Source organism: Phacochoerus africanus, chromosome 9, assembly GCF_016906955.1.
Source record: "Phacochoerus africanus isolate WHEZ1 chromosome 9, ROS_Pafr_v1, whole genome shotgun sequence".
NCBI lineage: Eukaryota > Metazoa > Chordata > Mammalia > Artiodactyla > Suidae > Phacochoerus > Phacochoerus africanus.
In genome coordinates, this window is record NC_062552.1 from 21455047 (window position 1) to 21478467 (window position 23421).

General features: G+C 39.5%; 5 non-coding genes across 5 annotated transcripts; 2 read left to right on the forward strand and 3 right to left on the reverse strand.

Annotated features, from left to right (window-relative positions):
• Positions 1–328: 328 nt before the first annotated feature.
• TRNAS-AGA (transfer RNA serine (anticodon AGA)) lies at positions 329–410 on the reverse strand. The gene has a single exon. It is a non-coding gene; the product is annotated as a tRNA-Ser (tRNA).
• Positions 411–2854: 2444 nt separating this feature from the next.
• On the forward strand, positions 2855–2936 carry TRNAS-UGA (transfer RNA serine (anticodon UGA)). Its single transcript has one exon. It is a non-coding gene; the product is annotated as a tRNA-Ser (tRNA).
• A 1946-nt stretch (positions 2937–4882) lies between these two features.
• On the reverse strand, positions 4883–4954 carry TRNAQ-CUG (transfer RNA glutamine (anticodon CUG)). The gene has a single exon. It is a non-coding gene; the product is annotated as a tRNA-Gln (tRNA).
• A 6573-nt stretch (positions 4955–11527) lies between these two features.
• On the reverse strand, positions 11528–11609 carry TRNAS-AGA (transfer RNA serine (anticodon AGA)). The gene has a single exon. It is a non-coding gene; the product is annotated as a tRNA-Ser (tRNA).
• Positions 11610–15961: 4352 nt separating this feature from the next.
• On the forward strand, positions 15962–16051 carry TRNAR-UCU (transfer RNA arginine (anticodon UCU)). The gene is given in 2 exon segments: positions 15962–15998; positions 16016–16051. It is a non-coding gene; the product is annotated as a tRNA-Arg (tRNA).
• The last annotated feature ends 7370 nt before the right edge of the window (positions 16052–23421 follow it).

A 23421-nucleotide genomic window follows, 5' to 3' on the forward strand; every position in this document is an offset into this window, starting at 1 on the left:
TGCCAAACCTGGGACTCTTCCAGGGGAAAAAAGAAAACACCATAAGGACTGTGGTCGACTTATTTTAGAAGAAGGAGAAGAGGAAGGGGGAGGAGAAGGAGGAGGTGGAGGAGAAGAAGTAGAGGGAGGGGTGGGAGGAGGGGGAGGAAGAGGAGAAGGATGAGGAGGAGAAGGAGAAAAAAAATGATAAAAAGAAGTAAGATTGACCTCTTTTTCACTGAAACTTTGAAGACAGCCCGTTTGCGGAACAAGTTTCTTCTTGGGAGGCAAACATCAGACTCAAACTGGTCCACTGCGGAAGATTTTAATTTTCCAAGAGGGAAGGTATCGTAGTCGGCAGGATTCGAACCTGCGCGGGGAGACCCCAATGGATTTCTAGTCCATCGCCTTAACCACTCGGCCACGACTACATGGCGGTTATGTGCCTTATTAGCATTAATAGCTGTACAGAACTTTAGTTCTTTTCAAGGGGTCAAATGTTCAATCAGAAACTATTTTTGTATTAAGCAAATTTCTTTGCTCTGACAAAATTTAGATGAATATTAACGATGTTGTGGCAAATTGGCAAGCAACATTTTCTCCTCAGGTTAGAAGGACCTCCTATTCTGATGGTCTGATAGGAGACTAAACAAGAGACATCCTGAGAAACCAACTCCCTGCTCTGTCAGCTTCTAATGGAGATCCATGAAATACATACATACAGCTATTTGATTCGAAGGATCGTTTCACCATTTCAATGTATTTCACTCACCCTTTCTCCCCACATCTATATGCAGGAATAACCATGGAATAGACCTCGAATAAAACAGCTCCCCAAACCTTAAAAACCTGAAAACTTGGAGTTGGATCTGGCGTTGGAGAAGCTGTGGCTTAGGCTGAAGCTTGGCTTGGATCCCTGGCTGGGGAAACTTCCATATGCCACGGGTGCGGCCAAAACACACTCAAAATAACAACAAAAAAGTGAAAACATTTTGCAAATTTAAAGGACTTACAAAACTGTGCTCTTTTTTGAAGTTCTTTCAAAATGATTTTCTTTAAAAAAAAAATAAAACGGTTAAATGCTAGCAAGCAAGAACAAGTGGAGAAATAAATGTCTTCATTAATTCTACCAATCTCTGACATTGATTATTTGAGAAACAAGTTTAGGATGGATGCTCTCATTGTGGACTGCATTGAACAAACAGATGAAAACAAAGGCCCCCCAAATTTTGTTTTACTGGCTTTATAATGATCTATTCCATGGATGAAGAAAAATATTTAAAAATGTATCCTTTTTTAAAATATCTGGGGTTTTTTTTGCTATCACTATAAGAAATAAAAATAAAATTTTATTGTGCAGTACATGTTTCTCTTTGTTAAGATTATTTCTTAAAGAGAATGCTTCTCAAACTTCAGTGGGCACTAGAACCACCTGGAGAACTTCTTGCTGGAGTTCAAATTCCTGGATCTTCCTGCGCCTGCCCCTCTCATCCTTGGGTGTTTTAATTCTGTAGATCTGAATTCAAGCCCAAGAATTTGCATTTCTCACAAGTGATGCACACACCGATGGTCAAGGGAAACACTTTTATAAGACATTTCAAGGACAATAAACTTCAAAACAGATTTACTGTATTAAAGGTATAAATCCTTTATGAGTCTAAATGGAGGTGTATAGCAAGTGCCATGGCAGTAAGAGCAAATAACACTTGCAAAAATACAGTGAAGGGAGGATTATGCTTATTATTCTAAAGAAAAACAGAGGTGAAAGAGCTTTAACTACCAGAGAGATCTACTCCACCTTGATCATGGAATCAAGTTCCTTTTGTATCTGAGATTCTCTTCAAATCTACTAATTTATGTCTTGGCGATGCACTTCCATTCCTAGAAATCAGAAAGTCCTTGGTTTTGGAGTTCCTGACATTTTCATAAAAAGGAATCTGAGGCAAGTTTCCCCCTCATTATTGCATTCTCATAAATCAGATGGTCTCTGACTCAAGAATCAACCCTATTAATTCACCTAGATTTATTCTAACATTTACCACTCATTTTCTTCCTTCCTTCCTTCTTTTCTTTCTCTCTCTCCTTCCTTCCTTCTTTCTTTCCTTCCTTCTTTCCTTCCTTCTCTCCTTCCTTCCTTCCGCTATTCTGTATTAACAGAGACCAGATGCCTGGAAGGCCTATATTCTGAGTGACTCCCTTTTCCTGGACTCCAGAGGCTGAGGGCTGCTGTCGCTTGGGAACTGTCTCATCCTTCACAAGGACGACACCAGTGACCTTCAAAGGAAGGGGTCCAAGACTTCTGCTGCCTTGTGTTTTCCAGTTAGGACAGAAATTACCCTCCACTCCCCGCCCCCCGAGCCCCGCTCCCGCCTCTCACTCCGAACTGTAGCCCCAGTCCGATTTCAATCGTTCTTTTGGAAGGACAAATCAGTTTGCTGTCATGGAAGAGATTTCTGATTTGGAATTTGATCCTGAGAGCAAATATAAATGACCACCGCATTGTCGCACGTTCCCTTCACTCGAGTTCCTTCTCCCGTTGGCATTTGAGACTCCAGGCTGTCTCGCGCTCACTCTAAACTCTAAGCTCCCCTTCTGCGAGTTCCCGAGAAGTAGATGTTGCTCTTGAGTGTCCGAGAGAGCATCAGCTAGTAGAGAGGCTCCAGGGCCCAGGAAGTTCAAGTCGCTTGTCTAGGTGCTTTTTATTGAATTACATCACCAACTTGTTCTTCATTTGCTCTAGATGAGTGAGCTCTTTTATTCTCGAGGCAGAAGCCTGGGCAGGGCCAAGAAATGTTTGTTACCAGACCTACCGTTGGTGAATATGCCGCACACCCACCACTCGTTCACGTTAGCCCTCAGAGTCGACGTCAACTTCGTAGTCGTGGCCGAGTGGTTAAGGCGATGGACTTGAAATCCATTGGGGTCTCTCCGCGCAGGTTCGAATCCTGCCGACTACGGTTTTATCAAGAACCCTGCGCCCCGAAACACAACCTGTACAATGTCATGTTTATACTCCCACTACTAAAAGCACAGCGATATTCTCGTTGACTCCACACTACTGTCTACTCAAGTGTTGTTAGGATTCATTAAAAGGTAGGCACCGACAGTTTTTGTTGAACACTTAAGATGTACTAAGATTTGATTTAAGCGGGAGCCCAGTAATATTTCTATCTCCAGTTAGCAGATGAAGAAAGTGCTCAATGTCGACGATGAGACGGTATTTAAATAGACTGCGTAGTGGCAAAATGTATGCAGTAAAGACAGTTTTACAGTTGCAGAGTAGAGGCAGTTGCTTTTTTTTTTTTTCATTTTTATCTGGGAAGAAAATTTTTATCTAGAAATATATAGCAATGATAAGCAAACTTCTGTTTTGACCAAATTAAACATGATCCAGATATATGAATGATGTCGTATGAAGAGTAGATTCCACATACTGTGGCGGTAAAAGGGGTGTGACAAGACCATAAGTAGTGTTTTCCCACTGCAATATTATTTGGAAAAAAAAATAAGTCCAAGGATGCACAGTGTTTTACACTTAGTGGCACATCGTGAGAAAGAAAACCAACACTCTCTGGTTTTAAATAATACAATGTGTTTACATGAGAACCAGGAACTTCACAGAACTCATTTATTATGGAGGAGAATCTGGTTATGAATGTTTGAATAAGCAGTTTACCCAAAGGGGCAATGTTGAGAAGAAGCAGACAGTGAATAAGACCTGTGTATTGGGGGGTGGTGTGGGGGGAGTCTTAATTGTGAGCATACTTGGAGTGAGGGATATGTATTGGTTGTGAGAAAAAAAAATGCTTAGAAATTCCACATATAACCTGGGTATCACCATAAGACTACTTTGGGGAGGTGGAATTTTCCCAGCCCCTAGTCTATGTGAAATGCCTCCAAATTTCTAATCCAGGAAAACAAAACAAAATGAAACAACTGTCACTTCATCTAAGGCAAATACTACACACACACACATACACACACACACACACACACACACACACACACACACACACGAGAGAGAGAGAAATTCCTGGGACCTGTGCAAAACTATATGAGAACACATTTAAAAAGGAAAACTTATACAAAGAATGTAATTAGTAAAGAAATAATGGTACTCACTCAATTTATCTGAGAAAAAGGGATGTTTGGCTTTGTGGGTGGCACTGACCAGATGAACATTGAAATGAAAACATTATCATGGATTTCCCCCCAGTTTTTAATTTGAAATATGTTAAATCTGTCGGTATTTTAAAAATGTAATAATGAGTCTTACATGGCATTTTACTTAGAGTCACCTACTTTAAGATTTCCCTCTTTCTTTCTTTCTTTCTTTTTCTTTCTTCTTTCTTTTCTTTTCTTTCTTTCTCTTTTGCTCTCTCTCTCTCTTTCTTTGTGATATGTCTGTCTGTATTTTATATACATAAACTGAGTTCAGTGGCACAGTTGATGGAGTGGGGGGTGTCAGTAATTGGGCAGGTAGAGGTCATGCGTAGAAGAGAAATTTGTTTATTAACTGTATATTCTTCAGTGCTATTAGATTTATTTAATTCTCATGCTTGAAATAGCGAACATCTTTTTCTTTTTAATGTGCACAGAAAATAAACTTTATTGAGTTGTTTTTGCTTTTTATTAGAATTGGTTTTCTAGTCTCAGTAGAGTGTAAAGATTCTGCAGTCTTCCACCTATACTTACTTCTGATACTTCTTTTCATTTTTATAAAATAAATTATATTAAGCCAGCATAAAAGTCCACTTCTGCCTCCTCACCCAGATGCAGATGCGTCTGGACTCACAGGAGCTCACAAGAGATGTCAGAGGCAAAACTGATTCCGTTCATTTAGGTAGAGAATGTTTTCCCGCGGGGGGAGAAGGGAGGGCAAAATTGACGCAAAGCGCCAGGTAGGTTCCACCGAGACTTGAACTCGGATCGCTGGATTCAGAGTCCAGAGTGCTAACCATTACACCATGGAACCCCACACAGCAAATCTTTCCCGATAATTGTCCCTGATGTGTCGTAGTAACTCTACTGAAAGCATTTAGTTCAATAGCTGAAAATTTTAGTCTACGTCGACTCACGAGAATCTTTCGAAGAAAATCCTAGGGAACTCTATTTTGTTTTTATTTTTTATTTTACTTTTTGCCAGTACAGGAACTCATAGAGTGCCCCCCCCCCCATTAACTCAGAAACTTGGTGATTCTAGGTTTCTTCATTAAGAAAAACAGAATGAGCACTGTTTATATACACCAGCATTGGATTGGACGTCTTATATTCATTATGTAATTTAATACTTTAAGACTCACTGAGGTATTTTTAGTCTTTATATAGAGGGGAAAACTGAGCTTTAGCGATTTCGTATCTTTCGTCTGCACCTCTGATCAATTTCAGCCATGTGATATTTTTCTCCAACTAAATTATTTGGTTATCAAATCGATTGCCTCTAGGAAAACAAATTTTAATGTGTCCATTTCTGGCACATTCACGGAAGAAAACTTGCAAGAGAAGCTGTGCTTTCGAGGAAATGGGAAAGGTATGCCTGAAGAAAAAAATGAATTTTGTCATGTGTAGTTAGGAGTGAATCAGAGTCGCGGCATTTCTGGACCAAAGATTCATCAAACTCGTCTTCGTCGAGAGGAAGGTGCCCAGGGAAGGCTGCCAGACTCTACTAAAGACATTCTTTACTGCTATTCAGCAGACACCTTTTTCTTAGGCCCAGAGCTCTTCCTTAAAGACCCATCGGGGCCTGTAGATGTCTCCGCGTCCACTCCAGCCCAGTAGAGTCCCCTCTTCCTTTCAGGGCGCCTGGTCTCTCATCTCCATTCGGCTGCGCTCAACGAAGCCGCTCAGCAGCAAGTTTCTGTCGAGATTTCAACACAGCTTTGGCCAATTTGTGTTTGTGGAATTTGTGGAATTCCGGGGGTGCTGGCTGCCGTCCCAGCACTCACCCCAGTGAATGCATAGGCCTTCCCCCACGACTGCAGAATGACTTCTAACGCAATGGAAGGAGATATGCCCCCTTAAATGAGGCGGCGCGGTGACCACCCGGGTAAAACAAATAACTGTCCTCAGGACTGCTCTGCCAGTTCAGTGACAAAGCCCTCTGCGTTGGCAGCCAGATCATTGCCACGCAAGGTCCTCCGCCTCCGCTGTTCCTCATAGCGACTCCCTGCAGTGTGGTGCACTCGCCCACGCGGCGAAAGACTTCAGAATGCAACTTTCCTGCTAACTGGCATCAACAAAATTGCAAAGGCGGCCCGCTTCTTCCAATAGTCTTAGTGGTTAAACACACACACACACACACACACACACACACACACACACACACACACACACGCGCCCCCCCCCCCCCATCTTGCAAAACATCAATCCCAGGCAAAATTCCTACAGTAACACCTTCTAAGGGCTACAGGACCTTGCACCAGACTCTGGGTTGTGTTCGCCCAATTACAGCTGCGTGGGATCTCCAGCTCGTGAAGAAAGTGTTGTCCTATAACTCACAAGAGCGCAGAATAAAAAACCATAGTCAAAGGGAATAATTTTAAAGGGAATGTAGAACTAAGGCTTGCAAAGTACAGGAATGAAACCTCCCCTCCTTTCTTAAATATGCCATCCTCTTAGGCTAGGTGATAGCCAGTGTCCCTCACTAGTCACTTCTTTGTCTAGGGCTATTCTAGCCACTTCTTTGTCTAGGGTGTCTATGAAGAAATAAAAACACCGAACAGAGAAGCTTCAGTGCTTGTGGGAAAAAGGAATTAGATTAGCACCTTTTCCAACTATTTGTCTCGTTTTTTTAATCCTGTGGAGGATCAGAATCTGTGCAAGGCACTAGAGACAAAAAGGAAACAAGATGAGGGCACAGCCCCTGTCCCTGTGGAGATTTTGTGTCTACTTGGATGGAAGATCCACCAGTGTGTACAAAAAATAAAGCCTAGCCAGGGATAGGTTGGAGAAAGCTCTTGTCATGCAGTCTAATGGCACAGATAAGGGAAAGCTAAAATACAAATAAAATGGAAACTTTTATTTTGCACAAGATTTAATACTGCTACTCTGCAGGAAATGCTGGTCCATGATCTTCCTTTTACAAAATGCGCAATAGGAGTGCAGCATATAGATCTTAATTATAAAAGATGGAGTGGGCTTATTCTGGCAACAACAAGATAGCAAAATATAAAAGGGAAAATAAAGAATAAGCTCCATAATGAGCTTAGAATTATAGCTCAGACAAGCCCTCTAGCTGTTTATTTTTAGGGGGACATGCCAGCATCAGTATGTGAACATGAAAACCAACAAGGGCACTGCCAGTGAACATAGGAGTTTCCAATGGGGCTTTTATCCTTAATATATTGGTGAACATTTGTTGCCTTAAGGAAGAAGACATTGAGCCCATGTAGAGAAACTTTTTGTGCTAGGTAAAAAGAATTTGCTTGGGGCCTCATGGCCATTGAAAGGCATTTAATGAATTTTTTAAAATAAGAAAATAAAGTTGGCATTTTTGTTTCTCTCCTCTTAATAGATTGTAAAGTTATTAGGGAAGACTTCCAAAACCTTTGCTGTCTTAGCACCCACCATGTGGCACATGGAATGGACAGTTAAGCACCCTCTCACACCAAGATGAACTTAGAAACAAAACATAGCACTTAGCAAACCATACTGGGGAATTAATAAAATTATTAAAGACAGTGCCCCAGATTAAATTCTCTGCATTTGAGTTTCTCCTTTATATCATGTAGCCTAATTGTGTCTATCAAAAATTGATATCACTGAAGTAAAATTAGGCATAAAGCTGCTGACAAAACACCTTCAAATTCAGGCTCCATGATTCATTAACCACAGTTTTGTAATTTAAGAGGCAAAGTTGCACCCACACCTGAGGCTGAGATTCTAGTCAAACCAGTTCTTGAGTGGCTTCTCATCTCAAAGTTGTTATGATGTGGGTTCCTGATGATTCAGTTTGGGGAGGCCAGAGTTAGATGTCTCTAGATCAGATCCAGTGGACTGAAGCAGGCTTGTTTTTAAGCACAGGGTGATCAGAATCTGCACTGCAGCTTATCCTCAATCTTCATCCAGAATTTCCCATGAGATAAACTGTACTTGAATTATGTTTTCCTCATTTCTTTTGATGAAAGAAACTCATAAAAGTATTTTAAAGTAGCAATATTGCTCTTAAGTTTCAATGGATAGTCTAAAGCTTTTACAAATTAAACAGATTTTTTTTCCTAGGCTTTTCTTGCAGTTGCTCAATCAGAGATAACACCTGGTATCTCCTAGTTACAAATCATGCTTTATCCAGAATTTCCTGCTTCTGGAAATTTAAAAAAATGGAGAAATAAATTCCAGGAATTGATGGAAGAACAAAGAGAAGGATAAAAAATATCACAATTATAGTGGGATTTTTTTGCACAATATAACTCTCTAAGAAACTAATAAAAAGCATACATGAAAAAATAACCATCAAAGTGATGCAATTCATATTGTATACATATAGTATATACATATATATATATATGGAGAGAGAGAGAGAGAGCGAATATTGCTTATATCAGCTTCTGGATTCAAATTTCTTCCAAACACACATGGAATTATTTCAAACTTGACATATATATCAGGCTGCAAAGCAAGTCTCCAAAAACATCACAGGGTTAGTACATGCTAAAAATTATCACAGAAATAAAATTATGTCAGAAATCAGAACATAAAAATTAAAATTTGTATTTGTGTACAAAATAATAAATGCACTTCTAAATAATTTATGGTTTAGGGAACAAACCACAATTGAAATTAGGAACAATTTTACACAACATTGTAAATCAAATATACTTCAATGAAAATATTGAAAAAAGAAAGAAACTAGGAACTATTTTGAAATAAATGATAAAAAAAGTACATATCGAGACTACTGTGCACCTAGAAGTGTATTTAGAGGGATTCTCTGAAATATATATATAGATATATATCAAATAAATGCTTAAGAGTAATGCTCTAGGCATTTGTTATGTGAAATTAAGCGGCCACTAATTTATTGCCAAAGAAACTTCAGGAAAAGAAATAAGCAAAGATCAGATATTAATGCAATAGAAACTAAATACAAAATGGAGTCAGAGTGTTCATTGAAAAGAAAGCACAACTCACACTTTTAGCAACAGAAATGGGCTATATTGGAAACGAATCATCCTGTGAGTTTGTGTTCATTAGCCCAAAGAGCAAAAGAATGTGTGACTGTGGAGAAAGGTTTAATATTTGACTTTCATGCTATAAGCTCCAAGAAGGCTCCTGGAAAACCTAGGGCTTTCCGAAGAAATGACGTGACTGTGGTGTACTTCAGGATTATAACATATGGTTGCTTTATGAGGAAAATAAAGGAATGCATTTTTAAAAAATTACTCAATGAATTTTATTACATTTATAGGTGTACACCAATCATCACAACCAAATTTTACAGCATTTCCATCCCAAACCCTCAGTGCACCCCCTACTCTCCAATCTGTCTCATTTGGAAACCATAAACTTTTTCAAAGTCTGCGAGTCAGTATCTGTTCTGCAAAGAAATTCATTGTGTCCTTTTTTTAGATTCCACATGTAAGTGATAGCATTTGATGTTTAAAGTAATGCATTTTTCAAAATGAAACCAAAAAAGCCAACAAAACCAACAACAAAAGTGATAATCTGTTTTCTTTTTGACTTTTCATTGTGAGAAAATATACTTGACATAAAATCGGTCCTTTTAACCATTTTTGAGTGTAGAGTTAAGCAGAGGTTAAGTACACTGACTTTGCTGTGCTACCATCCTCACCATGTATCTCTAGAATTTTTTTCATCTCAAACTGCAACTCTGAATCCATTAATCAATAACTACCCATTTCCCATCTTCCCAGCCCCTGGCAACCACCATTCTACTTTTTATCTCTGAATTTACTCCAAGTATCTCATATAACAGAATCACACAGTGTTTGCCCAGCATATTTTATATAGGATGTCTTCAAGGTTCATCAATGCTGCAGTATGGACCCGAATTCTACTTCTTTTTAAGGCTGAATAATATTTCATTGTATGTGTGTTTTATATATGTGCTTTCGTTTATCCATTCATCTATCAATGGATACTAGGGTGGCGTCTACATTTTGGCTATTGTGAATAATTAGGCTATGAATAAGGTTGTACAAACATGTGTTTGTATCTCTGCTTTCAGTTATTTTGGGTATATGCAGAATTCACTTGCTGGAATATATGGTAACTGTATTTTTTATTTTTTCCCAACTTTACTGAGATATACTTGACCTATCAAACTGTGTAAGTTTAAGCTGTACAGTGTAATGCTTTGATATATGTATATACTGCAAAATGATTACCACGATAAGGTTAACACTTCACCAAAAGGAGTATGATGGTGACAAATAGCACATGAAAGGATGTTCAACAACATTAACCATTAGGAATGCAAATTAAAACAACACTGAAATATTATTACACACCTATTAAAATGGTTTAAATTAAATATATAGACATGATCAGTGTCTGGTGAAGATGAGGAACAGCTAGAAATCTCAGTAATTGGTGAGAATTTTAAAAAGCACAGCCACTCTGGAAAATAGTTTGACAATTTCTTATAAAGTTATGTACTTCCCATGTGACACAGCAATCACATTCTGGGAATCTATCCAAGGAAAATGAAAATTTATATATGCTAATATTATTAATAATTTTTCCCCTTATAATTGCCTCAAACTGGAGAAAACCCTATACATCTTTCAGTGAATGGATGAAGAAGTGAACTGTGGTACATCGACACAATGGAATTCCCTTCAACAGTTAAAAAGGTACACAATTTTGATATATGCAACAGCTTGCCTTAATCTCAAGGCGTATTCTATCTCAAGCGAAAGACGCTAATCTTAAAAATTTACATTTTGGAGTTCCCAATGTGGCACAGTGGGTTAAAGATCCCACCTTGCCCTCACCTGTGGTGTAGGTCGCAGCTGTGGCTCAGAATTGATCTCTGGGACTTGCATATGTCACGGGTGCGGCCAAAAAAGAAAAAAAAAATTCAATTTCCATAACTTTCTCAAAAAGGTCAAATAAAGGAATAGAAAACATATCTGGTTGTCAACTGCTATCCGTGGGGTTAGGAGGTGTCTATAAAGGGATAACACGAGGAAGGTTTGTGGATTGACAGAACTCTTCTGAATCCTAATTGTGGTAGTGGTAACATGACAATATGCTTTTAATGTCAAAAAGGCAATTTTATTCCATGACAAATATTTAAAATAAAATAAAATAAAATAAAATAAAATAAAAAGTCAACACTTCAACCAACTTTCTAAAGCAGCTTGCTTAGAGCGGGTTCTTGGTGAGAGAAAACTCAGACATTCTCGAGTCTTGCACAAGGACGGGGGCAGGAAGATATTAGTGGTCTACTAGGACAAACTTTCTGAGGAACAATTGGTGTTTTCTTGTTTGTTTGTTTTTCCTAGGCAGCACACGGGGTTTTACGTGGCTTGGGAAATTCTACGTAGTATCTTAATGTTTTCTTCTTCCGCGTAAAAGGTTTACTCGTAGTCGGCAGGATTCGAACCTGCGCGGGGAAACCCCAATGGATTTCTAGTCCATCGCCTTAACCTCTCGGCCACGACTACAGCTGTAGGAAGTGTTCTCATTATAAAAGCAAATGTGGTCGATATAAAGATAATAGGCCTATGTAGACAAAAAGTGTGTGCAACGAGTTGGGCAAAAACTCTCAGGTGAATGAAAGTTGAGAGCGGAAAGTCAAACTCTCTCCTCTCCAGCAGTGCCCGACATTTAGGAGCCCTGGGAGAGAGTACTCGCTATACAGGTAGCTTCATTTCCAACCAAGTGCAGGTAGATTCAACTAGCGCCTGCTTCCGTGGCGAATTGGGTTAGTGCTGGGTGCTGGGGTCTGGGAAACCGGAACTGAATTTACTTGGCGTATTCCTAGTTTTAGGCATGCGTTGGGACCAACCCTTCGGGTGGTACTTCCAGCCTCCTCGCTGAGTGCTCAGTAGTTTCAGGGAAAGAAATGCTCGCGTTGATTTTTGTCTTAAGGTGGAGGGAGAGAAAAACGACGTTGAAAATTTCCTCTGGATCCCCTCACTTGGTGTTCCTAGGGTCCTAAACTTAGACCCAAAGTATTAACATTGTGTTTGGGAAAGTGCTTTGCCGATGCAAATGTGCTTTCATTTTCCAGACCGGTTAAGAAGAGGTATAGCTAGTTCAAGAGTTTCATTTTCTGTGGGATCTTAGCTGTTTTCTAAAAAGTGGATTACGTGGTTCAGTTGGGGCGCGGGGGGGCGGGGGGGCAATGCAAGGACTCATTTTCTCTAAATTTATCCAACACTGCACGTTTCCTGTTCTCTTTTTTACGTTTGTAACTCACTGGTTCCTTCAGCAGAATTTCCAGATGCTCTACAGAAACAATTCAGAACAGATGGTTAAATGTGGATGCCAGATCCCTTATATAGACAAGTGCCCATTTTATGACCAATAAATTGTTAATGAGTAAGAAGAAAGAGCTGATGAGAAAGCTGGTAATTGCTTGGATTTAATACACTATATTTAACCGCAAGTTTAAAAAAAGTGTTCCTTTAAGTAGAATTCTGTTCTATTTAATTCAAATATCACTGAGAAAGTCCTATGAATTAATTACAGACCAAATAATTTATTTTTACCTATATCCAGGAAAGATCAACTATGCCATGACTAACAAATGGAAGAAATATGGTCAAGAAAAGCAAGTGTATCACTCACTCTGTATGCTCATAGCATTTCTAAGGTGATTTTTCCATTGGCAATCTTTGGAAAATTCCAATTATTTCCTTTAAGAGATTGCCAAATATATTTAAAATCTTCAAATTCTGCCTGCCCCTGTAGGAATATTTTGGGGGTATAGCTCTATCATGAGCATTCCTAAAACTTTTTTTTTTTAATTTGCAAATTTTGCTATGAATGTAAAAGCCCATAAAAGACTACTTTATCAGAGTATGCATGCAAAAAAATAATTTTAAAAATCTAATTAAATATCAGCAGGTGAGAGGGGGAGAGATGCCTCTATGGATTCCACAAAACTCTAAGTAGCATCAATTATTCAAGAAACAAACTCAAGGCCCATGTGATGGTAAGGACATTGAAAAAGACAGTTGCTCAAACCAAAGACTACCAAGGAAACATTCAATAACACCAAAGTCCTTGAGTCTACAATTAGAGGATTCATCTTTCTTGTGCCAAGTGTAATAAATGTTTTCACTTCCTCAGTAGAAAACCTTGGGTAATGATGACTAACTCACACTAGGGGTGGGGAGTGAGGTAGGAATAAACCAGCAATAGCAGCATTTTGATTTCTCTCCCCCACACCACTATTTTGAATGAATAAAAATATGAATAGTTGAAGCCATACGGAATATAAATTGTGCCAATACCTTCCAGACAAAAAACTCCAGGAACACATAAATAGCTAAACAAGTTGGGCTTATAAATACTTGTAGCAATCAAGAACACAGTGGGGAAGCATCTTATTAAAAGAGTACTAAAAAGTACTCATAGGGATTTAGTCTTGTGCTGGGTGATATAGGAAAAGATTAAAGAAGCAGCTCTTTGTTTTGTATTGGATGATGTCTGGAAGCAGAAAGTGATGCTGTGATTGGATAGCTTAAATTTAGAATTAGGATTTAAAAATCTATCCTAAAGGAAGGAAGAATAGAGCAATGGTAAAACTACGATTAGTCAAGAAGCTGTAGTCATTTTTTGGCATATATATTTATCAAGCTTAAAATGGGGTGAAATGTCTGTATTTACTAAATGCTATGGTTTCACTTTGTGAGACAATACAGAAGGGAACATTATTCCTGTTAACCGCAGAGGAAAAGAGAAGCTGGTGAAATTTAAGTACAAAAGAGCCTTTGAGAGGATACGAGTTTGAGAAAACTTTACCCTTGTAATCTCAAACTGTGTCTGGATTACTTGTCCTAGCAACACATATACCTCGATTCCCAGAATGGGAATTGGGAGGAAATTAACTGTCCTTGACGGAAAGGAAACTGGCTCAACATCCCCCTCTCATGAGCCACGTAATCTCTAAACCCAGAATCAACCTTGCTTATAATACAGCTCGATTTTGTATAGCTATGTTTACATGTTTCTACTTGTCCTTTCAGCTCTGTGTGCGACAGTAGTAGCTAAGGCAGGCTCTTTGGGAAACTTGCTCTCTGGGATTGTGCCTTCTGCTTCTTTGGCTTCGGGTTTCCCTCTTTCAGAGAGAAGGAATGCTCTCTCGTTCCTCACTATGGAGCAGAGAAGGGGACTTTTCCTGAGAGCTTTAGAAATAGTCCCCCAATACCCCTTCTCTGTCGGGAAGCTCCCTCATTAACTCTCAGCCCGCATTCCTCTCCAGTGAGATTTCGAATAGTCCTTTGGGCCAGGGAAAGGGCAAACCAGTTTACTGTCATCAAAACCAGTTGATGATTGGCTTTGAAAACAAACGCAGACGGCCGGGATTCTCTCGCGTCCCCTTCATTCCGGGTCCTTCTCCCACTAGCATTTCCAAGTCTGAGGCTGCCTGGAGGTTCCGCTCAGCTCCCGCCCGTCTTTTCGCTGTTCCCTAGGCTTGAACTCCAGCAGACACGTCCTCAAAGACCAAAAGCTTAAGAATAAACTCTCCGGTCAAGGAAACCTAAGATCTACCCACTGCCCTCTCAGTCCTTAAGTTGCCAGAAGTTCCGCTGGGGAGCTAAGGACGTAATGGGTCCTGGGAAGAAGCGGAGCGCTGGTGGAGCAACGGGGCCCGGAGGAGGGGGCCGGGGAGTGGGCTGCGGGGTGATCTCACCCCCTCTCAATACCTGGACTTCTAGGCTCTAGGGTGGCAAGTACTTTTACACTTGGCTCAAACTTCAGCTCCGGTCTGACCCTCGTCCTTTCTGCCTTGCTTTTTTGCAGACGATCAGTTCAGAGCTCGCGCTTGTCTTTAATTTTCAGAATTAGTTATTTTCAGTTTTGATGCTACGTGGAGTCGAGAAGTCGAAAGTTGGAAGTTCCTTCCAAGCACTTTTTGTTACTCACTAGTTAGTGAAGCTGCCGGAGTGGTTTTCAGTCTCCTGACTCAGACTCTAGTTTCCGCTTGGAAGAGAGGGTCATATTTGTTTCTATCACATTACACTAAGTCGTCCTTTGGTCGGGGTGGCCTGAGACGTCTTCCTTCCCTCCACAACCTTCTGCCAGGTTCTCAGATCACAATGGCTCCCCTATTCCCGGTCATTAAATCTTGGACTTTCTCGCACTAGTGTTTCATCGTCAACGAACTCACCTATAATTTATCCCTTTCTGTCTACAAAGACATCAACCCACTTGACCAACAGTCGCTAAGGGAGCTGCAGAAAAGCCGCAGCAAAGCAAAAGGCGTCTTTTGCATCTCAGCCCAAAGAGTCACCAAAAGAAAATTAGAAAACCTGTCATATTTCCAAAGCTCCTTGCAGAGAGAGGGAGACGATGGGATTGCGTTGCTTTGTGAGCTCCTGGACAAAAACAACACATGAATGCATCTTTTTCAAAAAGAACACACATATAAACAAGAAGGGCCGCCGAATCGAGGGAGAGAAAGAGAGGCAGAGAAACTCAAGACTGGAGATAGAGTGGTGGGGCCTGGCCGTGTGTTAAAAATATCTCCCAAGGCCATTTGCTGCAAGTTCCGCAAATTCCATTTTTCCCAAGCGTGGAATTGGAGAGACCTGATGAAAGGAGATGCTGTATTTGATTCTTGGACAAGTTATTTCTTATCTCATGGAGATGAATGACAGTGGGCCCTGGAAGGCTCAGAAATTTCCCTCTGTTGGCCATTGCATGTCCTTTGTATTGTCTTACATGCTTTTGTGTTTCTTGAATTTTCAGTGACCAGAGTATAATAGATTTCCACAAAATATATTTGATAACCAAATAAATAACCAAGAGCCTTTGGGATCCAGCCAAGCCACCAGCGCCATCAGGCTCTGTGGCGCAATGGATAGCGCATTGGACTTCTAGCGTATGGATGAAAGTCATTCAAAGGTTGCGGGTTCGAGTCCCGCCAGAGTCGTAGACCTTTTGACACCAAAAGTCCTTTGCCTGTAACTTCTCCCTCATGTTTGTATAAACTGGATGATTTCCTCACAGTCAGTGAATGTCACGTTTTTTTACTGCTGTTAATTTCTACTTTCTGGTGTTTACTTTTGAGGAGCTTCTTCGTAAGGATTCCCACGTGTGTCTACAGTGATTTGGTACCTAAATAAGGGGATACATATATATATATATGTATATATATATATGTATCCCCTTATATATATATATATATATTTTTTTTTTTTTCCTACCCATTTATTGTGTGTATATATACATGGTACCAGAAGAAGAGAAAAAATCAGAAAACCAGATAATGGGTCAGTGGATAGACAGATTACATTGATGTTAATGAAAGTAATAAGGCAGCGATAGAAATGGCTTTATGTGGCACATTCTTTGAGGTCCAAAGTTATGTACTCACAGAGAGGGCATTCAAAAGGAAAGTGGTCTATCACAGTGACCAAAAAAAAAAAAAAAAAAATAGTGCTTGAAGCTGTTGCTCAGTTTTTGGGAATTGGTACTAGTAATGCCAAGATTCCAGGCCATAATTGTATCTTATGTCACTTCCACGCATTCCTTAGGAAACCAAAATAATGAGTAAAAGTAACTGATTCATAGAGGGGGCTAGTGATCCTTTCCTGGAAGAAAAATGTGAGATAATGATGTGAATCCAGGAAGTAACGATGCTGGCCTCTGTCCTAGGACAACAAAACAATGTCTACACTTCTGTGGCAGGAAGCTGGAAAAAGAACAGAATGCTAGGCATTGCTTGGAGGAAAGCAGCACTCTGCAAAATTTGTAAGGAAATCAAGAAAGGGCAAATGATGGCTCCTACAGGAGTTCAGTCAGCATCTCCTCGGTTTGGGCAAGGCACAGCTGCCCTGGGCTCTGGGATCTTGGGCTAGTTTCAGCACAGTCTTATCACTAGGAGAGCAATTATTTCTTTTTCCTTAACATATGTGAGGCATTGGCAATCTGTATTTGTACAATCTCATTTAAAACCTTGTTTTCTCATCCTTAGAGCATTTTGTCTCTAAAATTTTTTACTTCTGAACAATGAAAACTCATTAAAAATTAAATAGGTTTAAATTATGCATTTGAAAGCCAAGAAGTGACTATGGCTGACTCAGCACCTGGCCACAAGAGAAGGAGACTAAAACTGGCTCTGGAATGTCTTGAATGTGAACAAAGTCTCTGATAAAGGAAGGATCATAGGTTTACACTCTAATAACTAAGGGAATAATAATAATCTAGGGGACCAAGGGAATGTAAGATCTGCACAGACTTGAAGATGGTATCAAGAATGTCTAAGCAAGGAACTCTTGCTTGGTAAGGAAGGACCATCTATGGGAGGGTACAGAAAGGAGGAAGTTAGTCTATGAAAATAAGAGCTAAGGTGGAGGGAAACGTCTTTACCTAAAAAGAATTTAATTTTTAAAAAAGAGTTTTATAATGATTTTGCCCAAAACCCCATCTGGAATAGTGGACTTTCACTGACAAAAAAAATTAAAAATAAATAAAAATAAACAGATAATAGTAAAGTGCTTATCATCTTAGGCTCTATTTTCTGATTCATCATCTATATACCAAATTGGTCAAGACACTACCAAAAAAAAAACAAAAAAAAACCAAAAAAAAATCAGTTTCCTATATAAAGTGAAAGGGTCATTTCAATTTTCTTTTAAAAACAAATAAGCAATCTAGACAACTATATTGTATTATATAATCATCAAACTTGCTAGGAGACTAGACTTAATTATTCAAGCCACTGAAAAGAAATGACAATTATTCCAAGCTAAGAAGTTAGCTTACTACAGTTTCATGGATACTGGCAGAAGATAGGAGATTCCCAGGTCTCATAAAGACAGTTTATTATTCACCACAATAGTAGTAGCCAGAGTAACATCATTTGCACTGATTCCCCAAGCATCAGATCCCCACAGGGATCTCTGGAGGACAGCTTGGAGGAACTGGCTACCAGATATACCTAAGCACACTTTTCTTTTTATTTATCCAGTGTGGCTATTTGAACTTTAGATCATTTCCAGTCATTATCTTCTCAAATATTGCTTCTTTCTAATCTTTTTTTCTGCTCATCTTCTTGGCTGTGAGTGTCAATATGTTATATTTTTTGACCTATTGATTGATGACATTTTCCTTTTCTAAGATTTTGTTCTGGATGTATTTATCTCAGCAGTTTATTGCTACTCTTTTTGTTTTAAAACCCATCCATTACATTCTGACATTTTTTTAAACTTTGTTTTAAAGTTCATATTTCCTTTTTCTATTTTCAGGAATTGCTCTAGTCAAAATTCTTCATTTTGTATTTAATTTCCTTGCCTGTATTAAGGTCAACTAATTTTAAATCACTTTGTTAGAGAACACTATTGTATAGGTTCCAGAAGGGTTTGTTTCTACTGTCAGATGTTTCTCTTAGTTCTGGTCAGTTTTGTTGGTGCTTTGGAAATACTTGCAATCAGAAGTGAAGTGTTTTACTAAAGAATAAAAGATTGAATACTTTTCTCTTAAGCCTCCCCTTTCCATGGGCCCACTGGTAAAGCAAAGTAAAAGATCACTTGAAACAATATGTAGCAATTTGAAGACTATGCTTGTAAGTCATAGTATGTCATATTTTGGAACAGCTTGAAGCACTGATAGTTTGATTCCTTTGGAAATCTACTTAAAATTTAGGTAGGTTAGAAATTACATAGAATTCCTGTAACAAACATTATCCATATTGAATTAAGGTATTAAGGAGATAGAAATTATACATTTTTTGTTACTCTTCCTAAAACTCACTAAAGCTATAGTTTAAAGATTTTTTTGGAGGGAATCAGGATGGCGGAGGAGTAAGATGTACCACTCACCTTCTCCCACAAATACTTAAAAAAATACAAAAACACAACTACATGTAGAAGAGTTCATGCAGAACATCTACCCACATCCTGGGAAGCCACCTAACCGATTGGGAGATCAGCCCAGAGGAAGGGACCTCAAGGCTGCAGAGAAAAGTGCAGCAGCTTGACAGAGGAGGGCAAAGCAGAGAGACATTCACAAAGACCACTGGTACCACTGCCCCCTATACCTCAGTCTGAGATGCTTGGGTGGAGGCTGGGTGCTGAGACTAAGGCCCCAGAGGTCAGTTGCCGGAAGAGGAATGGGGTTGGTCTGTGTGGAGACAGCCGGAGGGAGCTAGGATGCAGTGCTGGGGAGGGAAATAGGAAAGAGGTCTGAGCCTGCAGGAGAAGCAAGGCAGGAGGGGCAGAGTGGCATAGGAATATCTTTCTCTGCGGGACCCCTGGACTATTGGAGGGCGGGGCTACAGGTGGTGAGGCAACTCTTGTGTGGGCTTAAGCAGGACTGGGGGGGCAGTGCCTCCTATGAAGGTTAAGCCTGAAGAGGAGCTACTTGTGAAGTATACAGGCAGTGAGGGCAAACCTCCACAGTTATCTCTAACTCCAGATGTGGACGTGGCCCTTCACCACTAGGCATCCTTGAAGAGGCACCACCTGTGGCCTCAGTCACCTCAAGGTTGGCACAGATGAGGGCACTGCAACCAAGCACCAGTGGTTGTTGCTCTTACTCCCCTGGGAACAACACATACCTTGCCGCTGCCACATGCTCTGGGTACTCCCTAAACCTTTCTGAGGCTCAGGGCCACTTCCCAGGGCCCTGCCACTCAGAGCAGCCTGGACCACCTTCCTGCGGGTCCTTGCTACTGTCAAAGACCCAGTAACCAGGCACTGGCCTCTAGCCCTCCCCATTGCCTTTATCTCCCTGGAAGCAAGAGCGGCACCCTAACAAGGGGATAACAGCCTGTACACACTGAGGAAAGAGACAGCAAGCATCCAAACCCTTATGCCAAAAATGAATATTAAGCCCTCACAAAATATGAAAGGGGCTCTCGCATATAAATAGCCCTCCAAGATTGCAGTAGTTGGTTTCCCCAAACCTACAGAATAAGAAAAATATAAGCAAAATGAAGAAGCACAGGAACAATCCCCAGATAAAAGAACAGGAGAATTCACCTGAAGGAGCAAACAATGAAACAGACAGACCCCTGTAGTCTAACAAACACCAAGTTCTAAAAGGAGATTGGGAAAACACTGAAGGAATCAAGGGTGAATATGAAGGAATTAAGAGCAGATATGAGGAGTTCCTGTCGTGGTGCAGTGGTTAATGAATCTGACTAGGAACCATGAGGTTTTTGGGTTTGATCCCTGGCCTTGCTCAGTGGGTTAAGGATCTGGCCTTGTTGTGATCTGTGGTGTAGTCCGCAGACATGGCTTGGATCCCGTGTTGCTGTGGCTCTGGCATAGGCTGGCGACTACAGCTCCGATTGGACCCCTAGCCCGGGAACCTCCATATGCCATGGGTGTGGCCCTAGAAAAGGCGAAAAGACTACCAAAAAAAAAAAAAAATGAAAAAGAAAAAGAAAGAAAAAGCAAGATATGGACAGTAATGCCAGATTACTTTAGAAAGGAACTAGAAAATATAAGAAGGAGCCAAGAAAAAATTAGAAAATTCATTTGCAGAGATGCAAACTGAGTCACGGAAGACCAGAATGAATAATGTGGAGGAATGAATTAGTGACCTGGAAGATAGAATAATGGAAATCACACAATCCAGCCAGAAGACAGAAAACCAAAAGAGAGAATATGAAAGCAATGTAAGAGATCCATGGGATAATACAAAATGGGTCAATCTATGCATAATAGGGATTCCAGAAGGAAAAGAAAAAGAAAAGGGGGTTGAAAATATATTTGAAGAAATTATGGCCAAAACCTTTCCAAATCCAAAGGAAACGGATATCAAGATACAGGAAGCACAGAGGGCCCCAAACAAGTTGAACCCCAAGAGGCCTACACTAAGACATATTATAATAAAAATGGCAAAAGTTAAAGAGAGGATTCTAAAGTCAGCAAGAGAAACACAAAGAGTTCATTGTAACAGAACCTCTATAAGGCTATCAGCTGATTTCTCTACAGAAACAAACATTACAGTCCAGAACAGAGTGGCAAAATATATCCAAAGTTCTAAAAGGGAAAATTTTGCAGCCTAGAATACCCTACCCAGCAAGAATATCATTTGAAATAGAAGGAGAAATAAAGACTTTCTCCAATAAACAAAAGCTAAAAGAGTACAGCAATACTAAACCCATTCTAAAAGAAATAAAAAAGAAGTAAAAAGAAATAGGATGGAGGAAATCACCATTGGAAAGCAATCGCTTAAATAAGCCACTATACAGATCTAAAGGGGAAAAAATAAACCTACTGTAAAAGTGAAGATCAACACAAGGAACAGCAAAAGGACAAACATGAAATGTTAAAAAGGACTAAAAAGAACAAACACTGGAGAAGGTGTGGACAAAAAGGAACCCTCCTACACTGTTGATGGGAATGTAAATTGATATAACCGCTATAGAGAACAGTATGGAGGTACCTCAGAAAACTAAATATAGAACTACGATATGATCCAGTAATCCCACTCCTGGGCATATATCTGGAAAAAACTTTCATTGAAAAAGATATGTGCACCACTGTGTTCATTGCAGCACTATTCACAATAGCCAAGGCATAAGAACAACCTAAATGCCCACCAACAGATGAATGGATTAAGAAGATGTGGTATATATATACACAATGGAATACTACTTGGCCATAAAAAGAACAAAATAATGCCATTTGTTGCAACTTGGATGGAACTAGAGACTCTTGCACTAAGTGAAGTATGTCAGAAAGAGAAAGACAAATACCATATGATATAGCCTATATCTGGAATCTAATATACAGCACAAATGAACCTATCTACAGAAAAGAAACAAACTCTGAACATGAAGAGAAGACTTGTGGTTGCCAAGGGGAAGGGAGAGGGAGTGGGATGGACTGGGAGTTTGGGGTGAGTAATTGCAAACAATTGCATTTGGAGTGGATAAGCAATGAGATCCAGCTGTATAGCACAGGGAACCATATCTAGTCACTTGTGATGGAACATGATGCAGGATAATGTGAGAAAAAAATGTATATACATGTATAACTGGATCACTTTGCTATACAGCAGAAATTGACAAAGCATTGTAAACCAACCATAATAAAACATTTTTAAAAAGATGTTTTGAAGCAAAAATGTGGGAAGAACCTAGAAGTGAAAAAGCAAGAAACAAATGGACAAATAGTAATAGACTTCACAGAAACAACCTGGTATATACCAAAGATTCTTCAAAAATCTCTGGAACTGAGAGCACTATATAGTAGAGACTAAAGGAAAACAAAGTAGATTGTCTACAAATACCAGATGATATTACTTATATGTGGAATCTAAAATATGACACTAATAAACTTATCTATGAAACAGGAACAGACTCACAGACATAGAGAACAGACTTGTGGTAGCCAAGGAGGATGGGGAAGGGGTGGACTGGGAGTTTTGGGTTAGCAGATGCAAACTACTATATACAGAATGGATAAACAACCAAGGTCCTACTTCATAGCACAGAGAACTATATTAAATATATCCTGAGATAAATCATAATGAAAAATAATGTGAAAAGGAATATATATATGTATAACTGAATCACTTTATTGCAGAGCAGAAATTGGACACAATATTGTAATCAATTATTTGTCAATAAATTTAAAAAATAAATTCAAGCAAGAAAAAAAAAAGCAGATTGTCTAAAGTTTAAGAAGCAATTACATCCTTAAATTCTATGCACTTCTATATATACTGACTGTTTTCCCTTCCACCACCCAGGAAAAAATCTGGAGATTTATTCTTCAAAGAAAATGAAGAATAGGATTAGATTGTTAAAGCTGAGGCTCTGAGTGCCATAAGGAGAACAGGAGAGGTTTAACATTTGGATGTAGAGGACTGTCGAAGGCTGTAATACCTAGCTCATTTTCATCATCTATCTCTAATATATTTACCAGCTAGGATTTACCCTGATGGCAGGACCGAAAAGTGAAAGGTAAATATACTAAGAATATGTGTATGATCCAGGAACTGGTATAAATTGGGAGAAGGAAACTTACAGATAAGCACTTTGAGGTCTCTTTTCACCCCATCTTAGATTTTGAGTTACATTTATAACCTAAAAAAAAAAAAACAACCCTTGAAAACACTCTCCACTAAAACAGTGGGGCAAACAAAAAAACATAAAATAGATCATGAACAGGTGAGCAAAGTGAAGATTCAGATGACAGCTGTGCAGCAGGTCCATAGAGCAGCAAGTCTAGACTGAAAGCAAGTAGAGGTCAACTGGAAAAATAGGTTCGAGGGAAAAAAAAATTGAACTGATATCTTACCTGATTTAATTGACCTTGTGGGAAGCTCTACGGAAAACTATCT